The 20435-nt window shown below is 40.0% G+C and overlaps 1 protein-coding gene across 2 annotated transcripts in view; it reads left to right on the top strand.

The window, feature by feature from the left end:
- The window catches only part of KDM7A (lysine demethylase 7A), a 69182-nt gene that overhangs the window by 442 nt on the left and 48305 nt on the right, over positions 1 to 20435 (top strand). The gene's annotated exons all lie outside the window — the stretch shown is intronic.

Genomic DNA, 20435 nt, shown 5'->3' with positions numbered 1-20435 from the left:
GGCTGGGGGGACAATGGCGACGCGGCGGCAGCACGGGGCGGGGAACGGGCTCCCGTCCGCTCCGTCTCTTCCCCCGCGGCGGTGGCAGTGGCCGGTGCCGGCGAGGGCTGCCGTCCCTGGGCACATGGGGTCGTCGCTGGCGAGGGGGCGGCCGGGCCGGGCGAGGCGGCCGGGCGGGGGGGGGGGGAGGCCGGTTATGAAAGAGCAACAGATGCGGGGCTCCCCGGCCCCCTCAAGTTGAGCCGGCTTTGGGGAGGCGTCGCGTCCACCCCCCCCCCCCCCGCCCCCGTCTCGCCCCGCTCCCCCGGGGGGTCTCTCCCGGGACAGGGCGGTCTCTCGGCGGAGAAGTGCGGAGGGGACACGGCGCCGGCTGCCGGGGGTCTCTCCCCCGGCCGGGCCCGGGCTCGGGGTCTTGGCTCGCCGTGCGTTTTGGTTGGGGCGGGCGGCCGATCCGTGGGGAGGGCCGGGGGCGGGAGGCGGAGGAGGGTGGCCCCGCTCCTCTCGCCGCGGTGACGTTTCCAGCCCCGGTCCCGAGCGGCCGCCGCCGACTCGGCGCGTGTTGTGCGAGGCGAGCGTGTGAATAATAAAAGGCCCGGCGGCAGCCTCCCGGCTGCGAGGAGGAGGAGGAGGAGGCGGCGGCGGTGGGGATTCACGGGCAGTTAAACAAAGGAGCAAGTTGGGGGCCCGCGGCTCAAGCGGCTCGGCCGGGCTGGGGCTGCGGGGCTCCGAGTTGCCGCCCCCATTATGTGGGGAGCCCCGGCGCCGGCGTGCGGACCGGGGAGCTGGCGGCGGTGTAAGGAAGTGCCTTGTGATTGACAGCAGGACATTTAAATACCCCCCGTGTAACAAAAACAGGCTGCCGGCGAGACAGACAGCCGCCTCGCCCTCTGCCGGCACGGGGCGGCGGAGCCCGGCCGGGGCGGGCCGAGCGGAGCGCAGCCGAGCCGAGCCGGCCGCCCCCGAAGTTGCCCGGAAAGCCGGCGACCGCACCGGGGCTTTGCACCTCGCCGGTGCAGCCGGCCGCTGAACAAAGCGGTGCGCCGGGGAGGGCTGCCCGTCGGGGAGAGGTGTCGTGCGGCAGCGCGCTGGCGGTCCGGCCGCCTTTGCCTTTCATCGCTTGCCCTCGGCGCTTGCAGCAGAGAAGCGGTGGTTGTGTGGGTTTTTTTCTTGGGCTTTGTTTGTTTGTTTGTTTTTTCTGTATTTATTTTTTTCTTTCTTCCCCTCCGTGGCAAAAGAAAAATGCTGGCTAAAAGTAGGTTGCGTATCGAGGTGTTACTTAACAGTAATTATTACACAGGGGTGTTTCCTTGCCACGTTTTAGGATGAAAGGAAGGCTTGCAGTATTTCAGATGTTGACTTTTACATACGTTGGGTTGTTACGCTCTTTGTGTATGGCTTTCCCTCGACTCAAACCACAGTACAATAGAAACTATGAAAGGGGTTTTGTAAACTGTAAAAACTGGCAAAGCAGAATTGTCGTACCTTTAAAAACAACCCCTCGTTAATATTTTTAACTAGACTGCTACTACTCTTGCCAGCGCTGTCGTTTGAAGCTAGATGCACGACAGCTTTTTTGGATTACAGTATCTTAATACAAGTTTGTCAGAACTTGGTCACTGCTTGTAGTAAAGGTGCAGACATTGTCTGAAGGTCTCTGTACAGTTACAGGTTCTCTCTCTTGCAAGTATTTTTCTGCATTTGCATGTTGCTCTTTCACTCTGTCTTGGCAATCGCTCGGCTCGCGTGCAGTGCCACTCTTGTGCACCGATATTACTAGGGTACAAGTGAACTAATTTCTGAAGTTGTTATGAGGAGGAAAGTACTGACTGTCTGATACAAAGGTGGGACAGACCACTCTGTAGCTTTCTTCCTAAATCTTGATCTGCTTAAAGATCTGCAGTGGTTCCTATGCTTCAGCTCTGTCATGCAATTGGTAGAAAAACTGTGCTGGCACTGAACTGCTTTGATAGTCTGAAACCGTAAGTGCGGAAAGTAAGCAAACCAGCAGGATCTGGCAACAGCCATGTTGCTCTGGGATTTAGTTGCATGCTCACCCAGTCTCGTGACTAAGGGACAGGATTGTGGGAGATCTGTGTCCTCTCCCAGCTGTGGTCGTTCTGGGAGTGCCTTTCCCCTTGCTCTAAGAGTATCTGAAGACCATTACATAGCTCGTGAAAGAACATGTATACTCTTAAATCGTGAAGTTTTTGTTGAACTTCTTGGTTTCATGCTTTCTTGATCTCCCCCCCCCCCCCCGTGGAATGGGATTGATGTGACTTTGTGTTAAACATATAAACCCATGCTTACTTAAGGCTGTGCTGTGCTAACATGATACCTAGCATGTATTACTGGATGATGGACTCTTTGGTGCCTTCCGGTGTATAGTCAAGAGAGCACCTTAGCAATATGCAGGAGGCAGTACAAAGTCTGTTCTGGCAGATTGGTACTAATCCCTTTAAATTTTATCTGTGATTTTTTTTTCCTGGGTGTTCTTGCACTGTCTTCAAATGACTGTATTTTGGTTTACTGTTACCAAGATATTAATATTATCAAATATACATTTTATTGCTTCTGGCAAATATTTGTGTAAAAGTAAATATCTTGATGTGCCTTACAAGGTTGTGAACCTACATTCTGGGTTTTAGTTACTCTATGAGTGGGACTAACAGCCTGCCACAGTCTTGTGTAATTACCTCTTGCTGAACAAAAGAGCATAACGTGTGTGTCTGTATGGTGTTCTAGGCTTCGTCACTTTCTTGAATGGGTTGCAAGAGTGGAGACACTACGGAGACACAGATATGACAAACTGTCAAATCTTTCAGATGGGCAAATCTATTTATATTTTAGATAATTTTTGTATTTTCCCGGTCTTTTTATCTTCTTTGAATGAAAATGTCACATTAAGCTGCTTCCCCCTTTCTGGCTTGTCTAGGATATACTCCAGCTAGCATGTAGCAGAAAAACTCCTTTATGCTGCTCTAAGTGTTCTACTTTTTCTTGAATCTGTTCAGTAGCTCCTGACACCTATTTTAAGTTCTTGGCTTCATCTTCAAATGATACGTACATAGCATGATACTTCTTGTTCTGTCTCCCTTCATTTTTCTGATGCTTTACCTCAGTTATTAGGTTAACTACATACTGTTGTCTTTTCTCGCTTGTGTTTTTTACGGTGATGTATGTAACCTTACACATGGAATATCGTTTTTTTAAACCTATCTTGCAGTCAGCTCTGTTCTTGAAATGTGTTTGTGGAGTCTGCAGAAATCCTATTGTCACCTTTGAAGTTTTTGTCCTTTTTTCTGTCCATGATACCTGTACTTGACTAGATTGATGTACGTTGCATAGATGTCACTTGTTCTTGTAGACTAGATTTCAGACGGGTCGGAACAAACTTAAGTTTAAGCATGGAATTCACTTTTTGTATGCACAACATAATGTCAGTAATGCTTTAGGAGTAAGTGATTGCAGAGTTAGCTTTTTAAGGCTGTTTGCTCTGTAAAGCTGCGCTGGTACTGTACTGGTTGTAAAGGAGCACGGAGAAGTCAGGCAAACTGAGAATTAAAAATGCAGGTGTCCCTATGAAGTTTTCTGTGTAGCACTTTTCCAAGGGATGTTTTGTTTGTTGGCAAACATACAGTGAACTTCTAACATGTCTCAATAACAGATAGGGTAAGAAGTTATCAAACATGTGAATGTCAATTACAGTAATGGTCTCTGCCTTTTAAAATGCCTGTAACCTTTTAAATGTATTTTTTTATGTTAAAAAAAGATTTTTTTGAAACAAGGGAAGTGTTTTATTCTTCAAAGCTGGAGCAGCAGGGAATAGGAAGGGAATACTTTTTTTTTTCAAAATCAGTAATTTTTCCTAAAATTTCATAATGGTGTCAACTTTGATGTCTCACCCTCAGGGAGAAGAAAGAAAGAAAACAGACCATCCAGCTTTGCCTAAGTTGCATCTTTGGTGTTTTGTGTAACTCAAACTTAAAATTAGAAGCCATAAATCCTTTTTCTTTGATAAAATTTTATGTTTACAGAAATCAGCATTTCATTTGAGCAGGTTAGAGGGCAATAAAAGAAATACAGCACTAATCTGTATGTAGTGTGTGTATATACGTACTTCTGTTGCATAGCAAAATCAAATTGATTAAATTTATATGGAATTGTTTTTAAATTGATAGCTCTTGCTCTCACGATTAATTCTGTATTCTGTGTAGCCTTCTCGAAAGAATTAACTTTTTTTTTCCTTTCCTAGAGCAGTTCATTGATGGTATATAGAACTTTGCCATTAAGTGTTTGATGTTTTTTACAGCTTTGTCATTATTAAAAAACACTTAATAACATCATTTGAAAAGAAAGGTGATTCATGTAGCTTTTGAGGCTGACTACTTAAATTGCAGATGCCTTGAGGCTTTTTTCTGAAATGGAAAAAAATTTCAGCACCAAAATCACATCTGAGCTAAGTTCATGTAGAACATAGGTTTTCTGATGTTATATAGATTTGAACATGTCTTCATTTGGTCTCTGAAGAAACATAAAATTTCTCAAGCACTCCTTAATCTGATCTCAGTTTGAAAATCAAGGTTCCCTCTTGCAGCTGTTACATTACATGGTACAGGTCCCTCTTAACACATTGGTTTGTACTCTGAAGGCAGGCGTTCTCCTTGAGAAAAGAAGGAAATGCACGTGCTATAGTGACTACTTTTCCTGAATTGGTTCTTTGTTTTGGAGCTTTATACATGAGGTTCTGCACGATGGGCTTTGCCAGCTCCTTGCTGCTGAAAGAGGCTGTCCCACTCCTGGCTGCATGCTACTATAATTTCTCTTTTGCTGGTTCAGTGCTTGTCTGATTGTTTGGTAAATCAACTCTGCTCAGAAAACTGACAAACCCCATTCTTTTGCTGGGTTAGCTTTTTGTTGGGTTACTGAGCTGAACAGGCTCATCAAGGGCTAGGATGAGTCCCAGACTGTTGCAAAATATTAGTGAGGACTGTGTTGCTGGAGGAGATGATAGTAGGTGGGAAAAGACAGAAGAGTTGCCTGTTTTTCTTCTTCACTGCCTGCGTCGGGATCAATGGCTCACCCAGTTCTGTGGAACTTTGTTTTTGTGTCTCAGTCACCGTATGTGACTCTGCTTTTAATCTGATGGCCTCTGCCCAGACTTATCTGCTCATCTAGTGGGGTCCATAGCAAGCAAGGCATTTCCAGCGCAGCTGCAGTGTTGCAACCCCAGAACATCATCTGTTTGCAGAGATGGGCGAAGCTCCTGTGTCTGTCTTCAAGGGACTTAGAGGACAAGGTTTGGTGATGCTCATGTCAAGAAACATGGAGACTGCAAAGACAGACTTCTGCAAATGCCTTCTGGTGGAGACCTTCTGTTTACAGAAAATTAAGGCCTTGTAATTGTAAAAGTTCAGGGGCCAGAACTTAATCAACAAATCCTTGTCTGGTCACTAGAGCTCTGGTCTGGCACCAGAGGCTCCTGAGCTGACTTTCTGGCTTTCATAATGTATAAGCCTGAAATTCTTCTTGTGGCAACTGGGTGTATGTTAGGGAAGTGTTTCAGACCTCAAGGGAAAGTGAATGTGTTTGTTAACCTTACTTTTCTATGGTTTAGCCTTGTTTCCTTAGAGGTAAGATGGAAGCCTCAGCTTAAGTACACTAAAGTGTGTGTCTTCTGCCAAAGAATTAAATAACTTCAAGTGACTTCAGCTCTTCTAACAATACAAAAGCTGAAACAGTTTTGGTTAAGCTGAGAAGAAACTAATAATAATAAGGATGCCAGACTAGCACTTGTGTAATTGGGTGTCTGTTTCCAATCCTTTTATATTCTTCATTTGAGCAAACCAATTCTTCCTTCTCGGTTCCCATCTGTGAAGTGGGAAGACTTATTAATATATATTAAAGTAGATGTATTCTACCATAATAAGCACTGTAGAGCCGTAAGTATTCAAATTTCTTCAATTTTTGGAACTGTGTAATAACATGTAGAATTATATATACAAGGTTTTTTTTCTTTACAGTTTTCTTGAAAAACTGGCTTTGTTTGAAGTATGTGTACTTTGAAAGTTAACACCTCTTTCCTTTAGACCTGTAATGTGGTAGATTTTTTCATTTGATGTTCTGGAATAACACATAGTAGAAGTTTTAGAATATGCATTTTGACACAATAACTAGGACAAGGAAGAAAAAGTATTGCCCAATAAAGATATGTAAGAGAACTGAAGGGTACATAATTCAGCTTTTTAAAATAGAATTGCAACAAGATTCTAGTGAGTTTCTGAACAATTGTTAAATGCTAATAGTTCTAATTTCTACAGTAAAAATTAATTATTGCCTATTCAATGTTAGTTACAAGATACAAAGGTTCAGAATTAGTGATTTAAACACTACCTTTAATTTTTTGTAATGTTATAGTTGATCTATATCAATATTTTTGGTATCATTGTTTTTTCTTTGGCCATTCTTGACTGCGCAAATGAAGGTGTTCTAAGTCTCTATGTGTAATTTAACTGTCTAATAGTGAATTTTTTATTAGCTAATTAATTTGTGATGATTTCATATTCCAAGATGTCATTTGTTGATGTTTATGTAGCACGTTGGTATCTTTCTTTCCTTGTGTTATATTTAATACATGCTTGATTTGACTGAAGAATTAAAATGCTTCCAGAAGGCTCTGTTTTGAGACTTCTGTATCTACAAACTACAGAGGCAAGAGAAGTCTGGGTGGGGGCCTGCTCCTTGGTACGCTTAATTTTTGTATATATCTGCTAGGTGCTACAGTTCAGAGCGTGAAATATATTCCTTTTATTTTCAACTTATCTTGCTCTGTTTATAGTGCTGAGTTCTCTTACAGCAACACAATGGCAATAAAATGGATTAAGCCTTACAGTGGAGTGTCACTCTGTTAACTGCCAGTGGGCAAAATCACATTAATTTTGTTTTCTTTCTTCATTTGTGGTTTCTCGCCTTTTTTTGTGGACAGTTTTCATATTCATTAGCAGGTTCTCAGTGCAGTTTTCTGTGCACTTTCTGTATCATCTTTTGAAAGATCATGTGATACAGTGTCTCCATTCTGTTTACATGACACTTTGCACAAGTTGAAGATGAACTCATACTCTTCATGTAAATATTTGTACTTTCCCTACATAATTTTAAAATAAAATACCATTGTCTCAAAACAGCTCTGAGTAATCAGTAAAGACTTTCATAGGTACAACGTGCAGGCTTAAAAACAGAAATAAGTTTTAAATTTGTCTCATTGCTGAAGTACAAAAATTCAATTAAGAACATTGCTATTGCTTTATTAGCAATGTAGGAGAGATATTTTAGTGAAATAAACAGCTTTTAAAATAGCTAAGCTATTTTTCATTTGTCAGTCCTTTCTAATGTATTGTAACATTAGCTTATGAATACACAGAACTAACAATCTATGGAGTATGAATAGTCTTGAGATGTCTGCTATATGGTGGTAATGTGGATTTATGTGACTAGTTACATCTCCGCAGGTCAATTCTGCTTTTGAATGGAATTAATATTTAATACTGTTTTCTCCATTACTTCAGCATTAACTAAAGCAGACTTTAAAACTGGTCTTTCTTTCTGAAAATATTGAGTTCATTGTTGCTCAGGCAGGCATAAATGCTGATGTTTGCCACAAAAGCAAGAAAGCTTTTTTAAAAACCCTCCCACATCATTCTGTCTTAAAAGCCAACTGGAGTGAGGATGACTGTTCTAAATTTTTAATACATTGTGGTACAAAGTCTATTTATTTTCATTTGAAACTGTCAGCTGACATTGCAGCTAGCCTGGGAAATTCATTTCATAAATTTAATTGTGTTTGTTCCATTTACATTAATGCTTTATTCACTTAAAGGCTCTTAAAGCACTATTCATGAAAATGAGTGCAAGGAAAGGTGCCTTTCTGAGAAATGAAGTCTTTGATATTGAGGAGATAGGATTGATCTGATCTGTCATTCTTACCACTTATCAGGCAGTATTTTCTGAATAGACTGACATTGTCCTTTTGAGGTATTGACGTTTGAGGGGCAGTAAACAAAGGCCAAATTGGCTAAATGAAGAGCAACTAAAGAAATTGCTATGTTTTATTACGCATTAGTACTTGTAACACTTCTAGCTGGCTTGCCAGAGGTACAGATTTTTTAGTTTTGTTTCAATAACAAATAGTGGATCTTTTCACTAAAAGATTACATCATCCTGTTGACTTGCAAAACTCAGTGTCAAGAACAAGCGGAAGTGAAATGAGGCACTGCAACTTGAATGGATGGCTTACAGGGAGTACTGATGGGCAGATCTGTGAGCTGCAAAGTACCATATGGAGCAGTCTAGGAACAGTACCAAAAGCAAGATAGCCGTGCTAATCTGATGTTGTGCCCAGGCAAATGTTGCCAGTCTACCTCTTAGGATAGTGTTTTCCCTTTGTATTTCATGATGGTGTGCTGTGTTGACATGCCACAGCTTCAAGCCCAAACACGCTGTCCTAGGTATTTCTCTGTGCTCTATTGCTTGTAAGATAGGACCAAAAGCATGTTAACAAAAATGGTGTACACATGTAGTCTCTTAAATCTCAGGTTAAGTTCTGACTACAGTATACGTCTGCCTGGAGGACACATGAATGTGATGCAAAGGTGAGCAGCAACTTGCTGCCTCTGATGCTGTGCCTTCCTGTGTGAATTGCTGGGACCTGTGGGGGCATCACTTTGAATCTCTTAATGCTGCAGTAAAATGTGCTGCTGCTCTGATGTAATGAATATAGGAGAAGTAGTTTAGAATGTTGTTCTTATTCTTCATAAGAATGAATGGGGCAGCAGTAGTATTGAGTGATTGGACTAGCATCCTTGCTGAAAAGTGTCTCATTTAACTGAGTGAAAGCGAATGCCTTGGCTGTAGCTTATACTTCCAGCATGGTCAGCTGGCTTGTGCTTGCAGCATCATGAAACTCCAGTAAGAAGGATTTAGGTGTGAACTAGCGTTAGGAGTATCATTTGAGTAGATCAGAATTTTCTGAAGTGAAGATGTAACTCTTAAGTGCTTCCACAAGTGTTACTTACCTCTTGGCTTTTATATTTTACTTGTAGGGGCAAATTCTAATTTCGTTTTGGTTTTTGGATTTGGTGTCTGTGCTAGCATCACCAGTGAGAACATACTGTGCAGTCTATTTCCTGGCCCTTATCAGAGTGTGGAAATAACTTTATTGGCTAATGAAAAAAACCCCACAAACCCTCCACTTTATAGAAGAATAAAGCTTTTTACTCCTAGTTAGTTCTGGTACTGAATGCTGAATAGACTTATTAGTATAAGAGAGATCAAGATCTTGTATATTGGTGAAAGGAATGTATCGCTGTTGGTGCCAGTGCTTGGGCCTGTTAATGTGAGGTGCTGTTACCTGCTTCTTGCGAAGATGCCTCAGAAGTAGTTTCCCCACATTAAGGAATAGATCCCAGATATCTCTAGAATCCTGTTTGTTTATTGTACATTAGTGCTTTTGTGCCTTTTTTCTTCCCCCCCAGCATGTGAACGTCAATGCATGTCTCTACCTTAATTGGCTGAACCTTTGTTTTTCATAGGGTAGCACTGCATTTAATTCTCTTTTTTTCTTTGATGCTACACACAGTCTTAAACAGGGATGTTATGTGGGGAGGGGGAGAAGGAAATGAGACAAAATCATGAGAAAGTAGTAAAACATTGGAAAATAAAGCTTTAGTCTTTAAATATGGTTGAATATCAGTGAAATGATTTTGAGCAAACATTTTGTTTGTCTGGACTGAGCTTACATGAAACAGGGACTGGTGCATTTACATCATGTAACTGAGAGTGAATTGCAATGCATTCCTTACTGCTCTTGGAGCATGTGTGCTGAGAGTGGAAGTGAGTGCATCCCTGCAGTGTATGATGTCAGTTCCCAATGCAAACTACATGGAAAATTCCCAGGGAGTTGCTTGTGGACCACATAGCAGCTTGAAGCAGGAAAGCCTCTGTCTCCAATTTTCCATGCCATCCCAGGGCAACACTAGTAAAATATCACGTGCTTTTTATAATACATTTACTAATATTTTGAATAGTCTATTTTTCTGTTGTGTGTGGGTTTGTTTTTTTTTTTTTTTTTTGTTTTTTTTTTTACAGCTAATGGGGAATTTGGAGACAGAAGTAGCAGGTAAATGTGTTTTATATACTGGATTTTTTGTTAACAATCGTTAACAATATAGTAAAATTCTGTTTCTTATAATGCCAACCTGAGGAAGCTGGACAAGTCTCTTTCCAGTGTGAATGTATGCATTGCTCTGAGCCTCTGGGAAATTCGTCAGCTTTCTATGAAGTTTGTGCACCATGATGCTTTGGAACAAGGTTTTTGTTAGGAAGTGTTCTCTATCCCCTAATATGCTTGCCAGCATCATGTGTACCCTCATATGTGTTTGGAAGAAAAAATGTACATCTCTAAGTGATCATTGTTGAAAACTTACTGACTATACGCTAAGAGGCTGGGAGTAAAGCAGATACTTCCTTTTCAAAACTCTGTAGCAGACACAAAGCAGCTGAATGAGACTTCTGGTTATCAAGTGTCTGAAAAATCAGAACTGAGATTAGGAGATCTTTCTGTTCTCGTGGGGTGTCTACAAAGGGAGTAAGCAGCACAGTGAAGAAGAGATGGTCTTCTAGGTGAAGAGCTGGAGGGAGAGGACAGGAAAGTGAAGACAATGCGGAAGGAAATGGATATCAGAACAAAGGATACTTGGAGAATATTAACTTGTACTGCAAGAGTCTGGAGTTTTAAATTTGAACATTAATTGTGAGTGGAAAGAAAGCCTCTGTGCTAAAATATCTGTTGCAATGACCAATCACTCTGAAGTGAAGTGTGGAAGATCCAAGTTCTAATGCAGCCAGTAGGCTTGCTGATGCTGATACAGATGCATGGTTGAGTTTTTGATTTGATGGAAACCACTTTACGGTGTGCAGAAAATAAGAAGTGATGTTTAACTTTAATTTAAATTTGCAATGTTGTTTTCTGTATCTTTCTCTGAATGGAATCTAACCTGAATCAGCTGCATCAAGTCCAATCTTAATTCTTACATTTTCTGGAGATAAATACACAGTTTGAGGTTGTCTTGTGTAACTCCATGGTTTGAACTGCTAAAAGTAAAAGCTGTCTTTTTAAAGAAAGCTGACTCTAGGTATATTTAAATTGATGTACTACAAATTATATTGTAAGGATGGGGAATCCTCACTCTTCAAATAGGTTGATTATTTTTTCTTAGTATTTTTAGTTTTACTTAGTTTCATAGCCCATGCTATGTAATACAAACTGATAAATAAACTTTTCTTTTGTAATTGAATTGTAAGAAAATGGCTTAATACTTTGCATTCAGTAAATTATTGAACTCATTAAAGGCTCTTTGGAGATCATTGACCTCTAAATCTTTATCTAGGAAACAAACGATCATTGACCTCTAAATCTTTATCTAGGAAACAAACACTCATGGTAAACGATTATTCTCATGTGACGTATTTACTCCTTTCTGCTAATTATTAAAGAAAAACCTTTTGGCGCTTTTGGATTATGTTAGTAGAGGTCGTAAAGGAAAGCAAAACATTAGCACCACTTTCAAACCAGAAAAGCAACAACAGTTAAGTGTTACCTGTACTCCAAAAAGTCTGGCAGGTATGAGTCAGATTCTAGGCAAATGTAAAGTCCTCACCAGTTCCTGAAATATTTAGAGAAATTGACAGCCTGCATTTTTTTTAAAGAAAAACAAGTGCGTTCACAGTGAGGGGATAGACTGTTATGCTCCTGTAGGAATCACTATTAAATCAGAAGACTAAGAAAAAGTATTAGGATGTCTTAAGATCTGCAAAAGGTTGTGCTGTAATGGATGCTCACTGTATGTATGTATTCACGGATGTCAGGAGCAGGGACCAGAATTCAAGATAATCTTGTCAATGTCTGAGTGCTCTAACCAGAAGATTATGTTTGGGTCATGTTACATTCTGTTCTGGGGCCATAATTCTTGGATTCTTTTCTGCAGAGTAGGTGGGGGAGATAAAGAGTATCTTTACATAAAAAGTAACTTGGAGGTGACCATTCCCTTGAGGTGTGTGGGCTTGAACTCCCACAACCTGAATAAGCACTGCTGCCATCTCACTTGGAAAAACAAAATAACTTCTCCCTTCATAATTATTTTTTAGTGCCCAGTACTTTGAAAATATGGCAGCTGTGCTTGCCTTCTGGCTTTGATGCCAGGGAACGTGGTGCATGCTGGCTAGGTGCGCAAGGTGAGCAGAATAGATGGTGCTTTTGGAATTTTCAGGTCAAGTGGTGAGGTGTCAGGTGAGTGTAGGTACCTCTGTGGTTAGCTGTCTGTCTTCTGAATTTAGGTGGGCTTTAGGGGCCAGCATTCCCTATTTGGATATTGCCCTAATACCCTTATATAGATGTATCCCTTCACCCCCAGCTCCATGTTCTTGCAGTTTCTCCTTGATTCTTCTCTACTCTGGATTGAAAGTAGTTGTTCCTTACAACTATTCATTCCAAGGCTGCATCCTGTTGTACTTGCTATTTTAACTAATCCACTTAGTATCAGTTGATGTGGAACAAAAGTCCTCTGGTAGACTTACTTTTGGTTTAAACTAGATTTGTAACAGTGTAGTGATAGACCCAAATTAATCTAGAAAATTTTGATTTAATAAATAACTTTCACAGAATCACAAAACTGCTGAGGCTGGAAGGAATCTCTTAAGATCATCTAGTCCACTCCCCCCCTGCTCAAGCAGGGTCAGCTAGAGCAGGCTGCTCAGAACTGTGTCCACTTGGTTTCTGAGTATCTCCACAGATGGAGACTCTGCAACCTCTTCCACTGTTGCATCACTCCAGCAGCTATAAAGTAAATAAATACTTCCCCCCCGCCCTCCTTGTGTTCAGGTGGATTTAATATGCTTTAATCTGTGGCCATGGCCTTTTGTCCTGTCACTGGGCACTACTGAGCAAAGTCTGTCACCTTTCCCTTCCCATCAGGGGAATTGATACGTATTGATATTTACACACATTGATAAGATCCCCCCGTGCTTTCTCTTCTCCAAGCTGAATGGTTGCAGGTCTCTCAGCCTTTCCTCATCTGAAGGATGCTGTAGTCCCTTAACCATCTTAGTGGCACTTAGTTGGACTTGCTCCAGTATGTCCACGTCTCTTCTACTGAGGATCCCAGAACTGGACCCAACGCTCCAGGTGTGGCCTCACCAATGCTGAGTAGAGGGGAAAGATCACCTCTCTTGACCTTTTGGCAACGGTTTTCCTAACGCAGCCCAGGAGGCTGTTGGCCGCCATTGCCGTGAGGTTGGACTGCTGGGTAATGATCAGCTTGTCCATCAGGGTTACAAGGTCCTTCTCTTGCAGAGCTGCATTCCAGCCAGTTGGCCTCCAGCATGTAATGGTGCAGATTACCCTTGCAGACAAAGCCTAAGACCTCTAATAATGTGTACTTTGAATGCGTCTTGAATTGCAAAGATGTAATTTACTTAGCTTCTATCAAAACATTTTCATATAATCACTTCTTGTAGTATTGACACCCAAAATAAAACACTTGGATGTGTTGCTCTTTGGCAGGCTTCCTGTCTTCTCTCATAGAAACAATTAAGCAAAACTTGAGTCAGAATTTTCTCCTGAAGAATTAATTTTGTATTTTTCACAATAAGTGAACCATAATGTCTCCTGTAGTTTTTACAGGAATGGTAAATGTCTGTACTCATTTCCAGGGGACCTTTTGTAGTAGGTCCTCTGCTTTCTGCTTCATTCTTTTCTCATGCATTTCTTTGAGTATTCTTGTTCAAATATTATTGGTGTTTTGCCCACTATGAAGAAGGCGGCATTGTAAGAGGTACATATACATAGAGTGATACACGGATAAAATCTTTTTCCCCATCTAAAAACTGTGAAGCTGAGTAGTATAGACTGTGAAGTAAAGATTACCTGAAAAGTGTTTGCCTGTAAAATCTAGAAAAAAAGATGTTAATTTCTGCTTTTGCAAATAATATACATGACTCTAGATAGCTTATGAAAGAGCAAAACTGGTTTCAGTTAGAGTTTTAGATTAAAATCAGAATGTCAAATTATATCCAGGATAAAAATAATTGATGCAGATAAAATTAAATCTTAGTGCTGATGTAACTCAACCCCCAAACTCTAGTTAGCTTTGTTCTGCACTATTTGAAGTTTCCACGTGGTCTGAAAATTACTGTGCTTCATTAATTCCATCTGAAGAGGATTGAACAGTTAGATTTCTGTAGATGGAATAATGTGTAACAGTAACTTCTTGATATGTTATGGACTGCATGGATGCAGTTTTGGCCAGTATGCCCCTCTGGACCTCTATAAAGAGCTGAGAATCCAATAAAGATCTCTAAATTATAGGCATTATCTAGTTGATTGAAGGAGCTTATTCTACTTACTGCTCTGCCAGCCAGCCAATGTAACATCTGATATTTAAACTCATTATCTGTGTATCTGAAACAGTTTGCTTGTATCATAGCTTAAATAGAAGTTAATGTAATCAGCTACTCCATCTGCGTTTGAAATGAGGATGGTGAGCTAGAGATGATGAGCCAGTTTGCTCTCAGATTTCTTCAGAAATGAAGCATCTGTCTCTACTTGCTATTGCCTGCAAGTCTATTTGCCTTAGAAATGTAAGGTATTTCAAAGCTATAGGAGCGATCATATATTATTTTCTGTTGTGCTTAGAAGATGCAGAAATTACTCTGCTTACTAAAAAGTTCTTAGCAATGTCTGAAAAATATTGTAGGCTGGAGGAGGAATTACACAGTTGAGAAGCAGAGGACTTTAAAAATGTCTTTGTTTTTTTTTTTTTTTCTTTCTTAAAGGAGACCTATTTAATGAGTTGAATTTTGAAGGCAATAAAAGATTCATTTTGGGAACAGCTGCAGAGACTCTGAATGCTACTGTGAGTGTTAAGGCTACTTAGTAGGAGGCTCCAAGAGATCTTTAAAACCAGTCTGTTTCAGAAATTTTTAAACCAGATAGGTGATAAACTGTATTTGGTGTAAGGAGCCAATTAAAAGGTGTATAAAGCAGGCTGAAGCCGAGTTTGCTGTTGCTGCGGTCTGTAAAAGTAGCAACGCAGTCCTATAGTAACCCAGGAATAAGGGATTTGCAGCAATAGAGTCTTAAGGCTGTGCTAATACTGGTTACTGGTGCTAGAACATGGGAGACAGAAAAGGGTATTGCCTGATGTTGTTAGCAGAAAGTCATATTTTCAAATCATGCCTGACATCATTTTCTAATGAGGGGCACAGTTTAAAAACAATAATTAACTTCCTAATCAATCCCCTCAGGCTAGGAAGCCATTGTGGGTTTGTTACTGTTCACCTCCAAACCTTTTTTTATCACTGTGCTTGAGAACAACACAGGTCTGATGGTGCCTACTGACAGTATTACTCAGGATGTCGAAAGCTTTACAGACTGTGCGTTGCATAAAATAACACAGTACTGATAGTACTTGTCATGCTTCATGATCTTTTTAAACAGCTCTTCTTTATTAGGCAACCTGATCTTTCTAAACAGCTCATCTTTATTAGGCAACCGGAATAACCAGCTAGTACTCTCTCTGTAGGAGGCTGCAGTCCATGCCCTTTGTTGATGAGGAACAGTCAACGCTTCTACGTGTTGAGAAGGAAATGGAACTCCTGAAGACATACCAACAAATTCCCGAATAAATTAAAAACTGCTTTTAATATACAGTGCAGATCGCCTAAAAGAGGTGGTTGGCCTAGTGTCTAGTATTAAAGAGACACTTGTTACATAAGAATATTATTATAAATTTTTTTGGTGAGACTTCGGTGTAGGTAACTCTGGAATTCAGAAACTGCTGTGAGTGAGCATTAAACATTAAGTCTTGTTGTTTCCCTAAAAGCTGCCATAAAGTGATACTTCTTTTATTAAGAGCAGGTAGATATCTTCACACTTCAGAATGGTCATCATGTTTCTCTCAAACTAGGAGGTGGGAATCTGGCTGAAAATCTGTCCTTCTGATCTTGTCCTGCTTTATGGAAAGCCATGTTTGATGTGGTTTAGAAATGTAGCTTTCAAACTGTTTGGGTTACTTGTTTGTTTTTCTGGACTGTTATAGTTACGGCTGTACTTCAGTGAATTACTGGAAAGAGTGTTTTATAGGCAAATAACGTATTGGTAGTGGCATGAAGTCATACATCTGCCTGGTACTTGCCTCAGCTACTCTCGTAGCTGGAGCTACAGATAACTGGTCTCAAGGAACTGATAAAAATAAACACTTAATCAAAGAAGGACTGGGATACCTAAAGGCAGTCAGACAAGACCATCTTAAATGTTGTGCTATCTAAAAAAACCTTGGTTCACTTACGGCATCTAATGCCAATGTATGCATCTCTGGAACTTAGTAACATCTTTTTCGATGTTGTGTAGGGTATATGATTAAATTCTAGGAAGTTTTTCAGATGCAGGGAGGGATGTTCCCTGCAATCTAATTGGTAAGCTATTGGCAATTTATTAGATCGGAGTAGTTCTGAGCATTAGTGAATAATGAAGGTGAAGGTCAACAGTAGGCCTGACTGGGTGTAGCGACTTCTGTTGCCAAAAGGGGCAGTCCTGCTTCTCATGTTCCTCTCTCCAGGTTACATAGTCCCACTCCCTCTCGTGGATTGGCTCTTATAGTTGTCCGATGGTGCTGTAAGCTAACTTGGTAAACAGGCAAAAAACTGGCTAGGTTAGTTTCCGTTGGATAAGCAAGTGAAAACAGGTTGCCTTGTAACCAGACAAATACCAGGGCCATTGCAGGGAAGGGGAGTGGGAGTGCTTGCTTGGAAGGGAATGAGTAATCGGCCTCTTCCAGTGGCTGCAAGCTGTTAGATCAATGCAAGCTATATCATGTCATTGCTTCCTATGATTTGTTTGTCATTTTGGGTTGAACCTCAGTTTCTCTTACAGGCTGTTCGTGTGTTTGTGATTCAATTAATTTCTCTCTTCTTTCCTCCCCTTCCAATGTCCTCTCTCTTACAAGCAACTAGTATGTCTATTCTGCGTACAAAAGGCCCTTGCTACCTGATAGGAAACTACACTGGAACTGGAACTAAAATTTGTGTCGATTGTGGTCAAAGGACTTGGGATGCCAGTAATTCTTAAAACCACATCATATGCAGTGTTGCATTAAGATGGCTAGAGACAGAGTGATAATTAACAGGAGTCTGTGTGCAAGTTGGCACTGAGGAAGATTAAGACGAACAACTAAAAAAGGTGAGGCAAGTGAATGTGTGTAGACAGTATATAACCAAAAAAATAAAAGCTTATTTACCTTCAAGTGAAGGTTTAATTAACTTGTATACTGACTTCCCTTTTCTACCCTTTTGTTATCTCTGTAGTGGAGCTTAGTCTATTTCTTTTTTTCTTTTTCTGCTAGGGAAGTAATGGTAGCAATTTTGGGTAGTAGTTTGAATACAACCACACACAGGCACTCAGTTAAGATGTCTCTTTCAAGATAGCTATAGCAGCTGTTTTAAATGGGTTGAAGATTTTGTGGTTTGGTGTTTTTTTTGTTGTTGTTTTTCTTTCCATAGAATCAAGACAGAGCAGTGGTTCTGCCTTTAAAACCTCTGTGGTTTGTAGGTATTATTTTAAAGTACTTATTTTTGTTTAGTTGTAAGTTTAGGATTATTTTTTTCTTTTCTCATTTGTAAGCAGAATTATAACAGAATAACCCTGACTGGGAATTGAAATAAGGCAAATTATGTAAATAAGATGCAGTTATGTGTCAGGGGCTTTTACTAGGTTCTGGAATATCTTAGAGGGGAAGAGGTAAACTTTTGTTGGCTTGGAGTCTTGAGGAGGAGATAAAAATACATCATGGAAAAACTTTCTTAAAGACCTGGAAAACCTTTGTTGTCAGTGTATAGGGAGACAGTTAATTTCTGTCCTTTTTCTTCCCCTTCCAATGCCCTCTCTCCTTGAACCAAATAACTAATACGTGTATTCTTTTGTGTATGTAAGGCCCATGCTACCTAATAGGAAAGCAAAGCTGCTATAGACTTTGCATTATAACCAGAACTAAAATTCATGTTAGCTGTGGTCAGATAAATTTGGACTCCAGTATTCCTAGAATTACTTGAAATCCAATGTTAATCCTTTTTCCTGCATCAGTTGTGGGAAGGACAGGATAGCTCTCATTTACTTCAACATGCTTCTAGCAGGTGCAACTCCGCCAAGACACAGTGCTTGAAGTAAGATTGGGCTGTTGTTTCTCCTTTTCTTTGGTGTGTCAGTCTGGCCACCCTCGGAGAATGAATGGAGAAAAGTGGGAGTCTGAACTGCTACAGAGAGTCTTTCTGAATTCCTGAGCAGAGTGCTTTGCTTCCTATGTGAAGGGTTACACTGATTACTGGTTTTAAAGTGCTAAAAAATTTTCTTCAGGTCAGATCGATATACTTTTTTTTTCTTTCTTTCCTATAAATCTTATGTCTCGATACACTTGCTGGTATCACCCTGGTTTATCTCATCAGTTTCACACTGAAATAAAGCCTTCAGCTATCACTGCTGCTTTGAAAATGCCTTTTCTCTCTGCTGTCACTGCATGGTCTTTAGTTTTGAGGTCTGCTGCAGTTTTATTAAATGTTATTTTTCGGATCTTCTTGAGGCAGCTTGTTTTGCTAAAATCCACACTAAAAGGTCTAGGCTCCTTCAGACTTTCATTTCTGTAAAACAATGATTTTAAAAGGACAGGAATGAAAACATAAATACTCTTTTAAAGCAGCTTGACGCAATCAGTCTGGTTGGGAAGAATAAGTAGAAATCTCAGTTGATGTCAGAAAGAGGGAGAAATTGGGTATGTGCTTAATAGATGATACTAAACAGAAGGAATAATCAGAAGTACTTTGGTAATGTTAACTTGGCCTTGTCAGGAAATTGTTACTAGGAAAAGTACTTCTCATAAAACTGTTACACGTAATCCATGATGGTCAATGCTATTATGAATTTAGCTGGACTGTGTGTCTCTTCCGAACAGTCTTACATTGTAGTGAAAAGGTTGTTTGACTTCAGTGTGGATTTCTGCATGTGAAGTTCTTTGGATTTCCTGAACATGTACTTCTTTTGACTGCAGTTTGAACAGTCTTTTTACTCTTTTGCTTAAATTCTTAATAGTTACAATGATTTCATTGTATAGAAAATGAGCTCTCCACACAATCTTTTCATAAACATAGATGATGAGAAGTAAGATTATGCTGATTACATCAAATATTCAGATGTCAAAGTATTTTGTAAAAGTAATGGCCCTTTCTCTCTTAACTTCATTCTAGCAATTTCAATAAATTGAACTACTTGTACTTAAAATCCAGATCTTGGGGAAAAAAGCATGTGTTCCGTTTCAAAACCAGATCAACTCACTTTCAGACTGGACTGGAATTATGGAATGGAAGAATCAGTGTACAAGTAATGTATGTCAGTGTTGTTTCCCTGAGATTTTGGGTACCGTGGTGATTATGTTGAATACATGGCTACATCCCTAAATGTAGGTAGAAGGTTTTATTGTATCTGTAACTGAACCTGTATCATTATGTAACTTGATAGATTTGTTCCATTGATCATAATTTTCCTATTAGTTTTCTACTTGTCAGAATCTGTTCTGTGGAGTTGAGCTTTCTTTGACAAGATGTAACGTACTGATTTTATTTATTTTAGCCTCTGTGCTTTGAGGGAGTGAAGAGCACTGTTACTTGAGTGAGAAATTGCGTATACCGATTTTCTTTCTCAATAGAAGAATGTGCATGAATAATAAATGCAATAGTATTTTGGGTTTTGTTACACTCAAACAGATTAGGACTGAAAGTAGCAACTGCAGACCTTGTTACAGGTAAACTGAAAAACTGAAAGCTTCGATAAAGGTAAACTGAAAGCTATGATACTTGCCTACTACTTAAGAGTTATTTGCTCAGTATATTAATTGAAATATATCTCATCTGTGATGGTTTGACATTCAGTAATAAGGCCTGATACTAAAAAAGCAAGTGTCAGTCTCTTTCTTATATGTGTATATTGTCGCCATAAGGTTGCTAAACAGACATCTCTTTCCTGTTGTTTAGCAAAGATTTTTAGAAAGACAAAAAAGTGTAGGGATGAAATAACAGAATATTTTCAAATATCATGTCTTGAAAGTAACATTAAGTTATATATTTGTTAAATAACTGCATATAAGTGTAACATGTACCATTTTGTTTATTTTTTATTTATAGGAATCTTATTGTTAGGGTCTAAAGCCTATCTGGAAAAGTGAGTTGAATGGTGGTTAATTTTTTTCCTTTGGATCAGCTTGTTGAACTGATGTGTCATGTGGCTGCCTGATGGTTTAGATCTTGTATGAGAAACAATGGAAGTCCGTGGTCAGACAGTTGAA

Source organism: Haliaeetus albicilla, chromosome 19 (genome assembly GCF_947461875.1).
Source record: "Haliaeetus albicilla chromosome 19, bHalAlb1.1, whole genome shotgun sequence".
Taxonomy (NCBI): Eukaryota; Metazoa; Chordata; class Aves; order Accipitriformes; family Accipitridae; genus Haliaeetus; species Haliaeetus albicilla.
The sequence above is the reverse complement of the archived record's forward strand: the minus strand, read 5'-3'. Positions and strand labels throughout refer to the sequence as shown.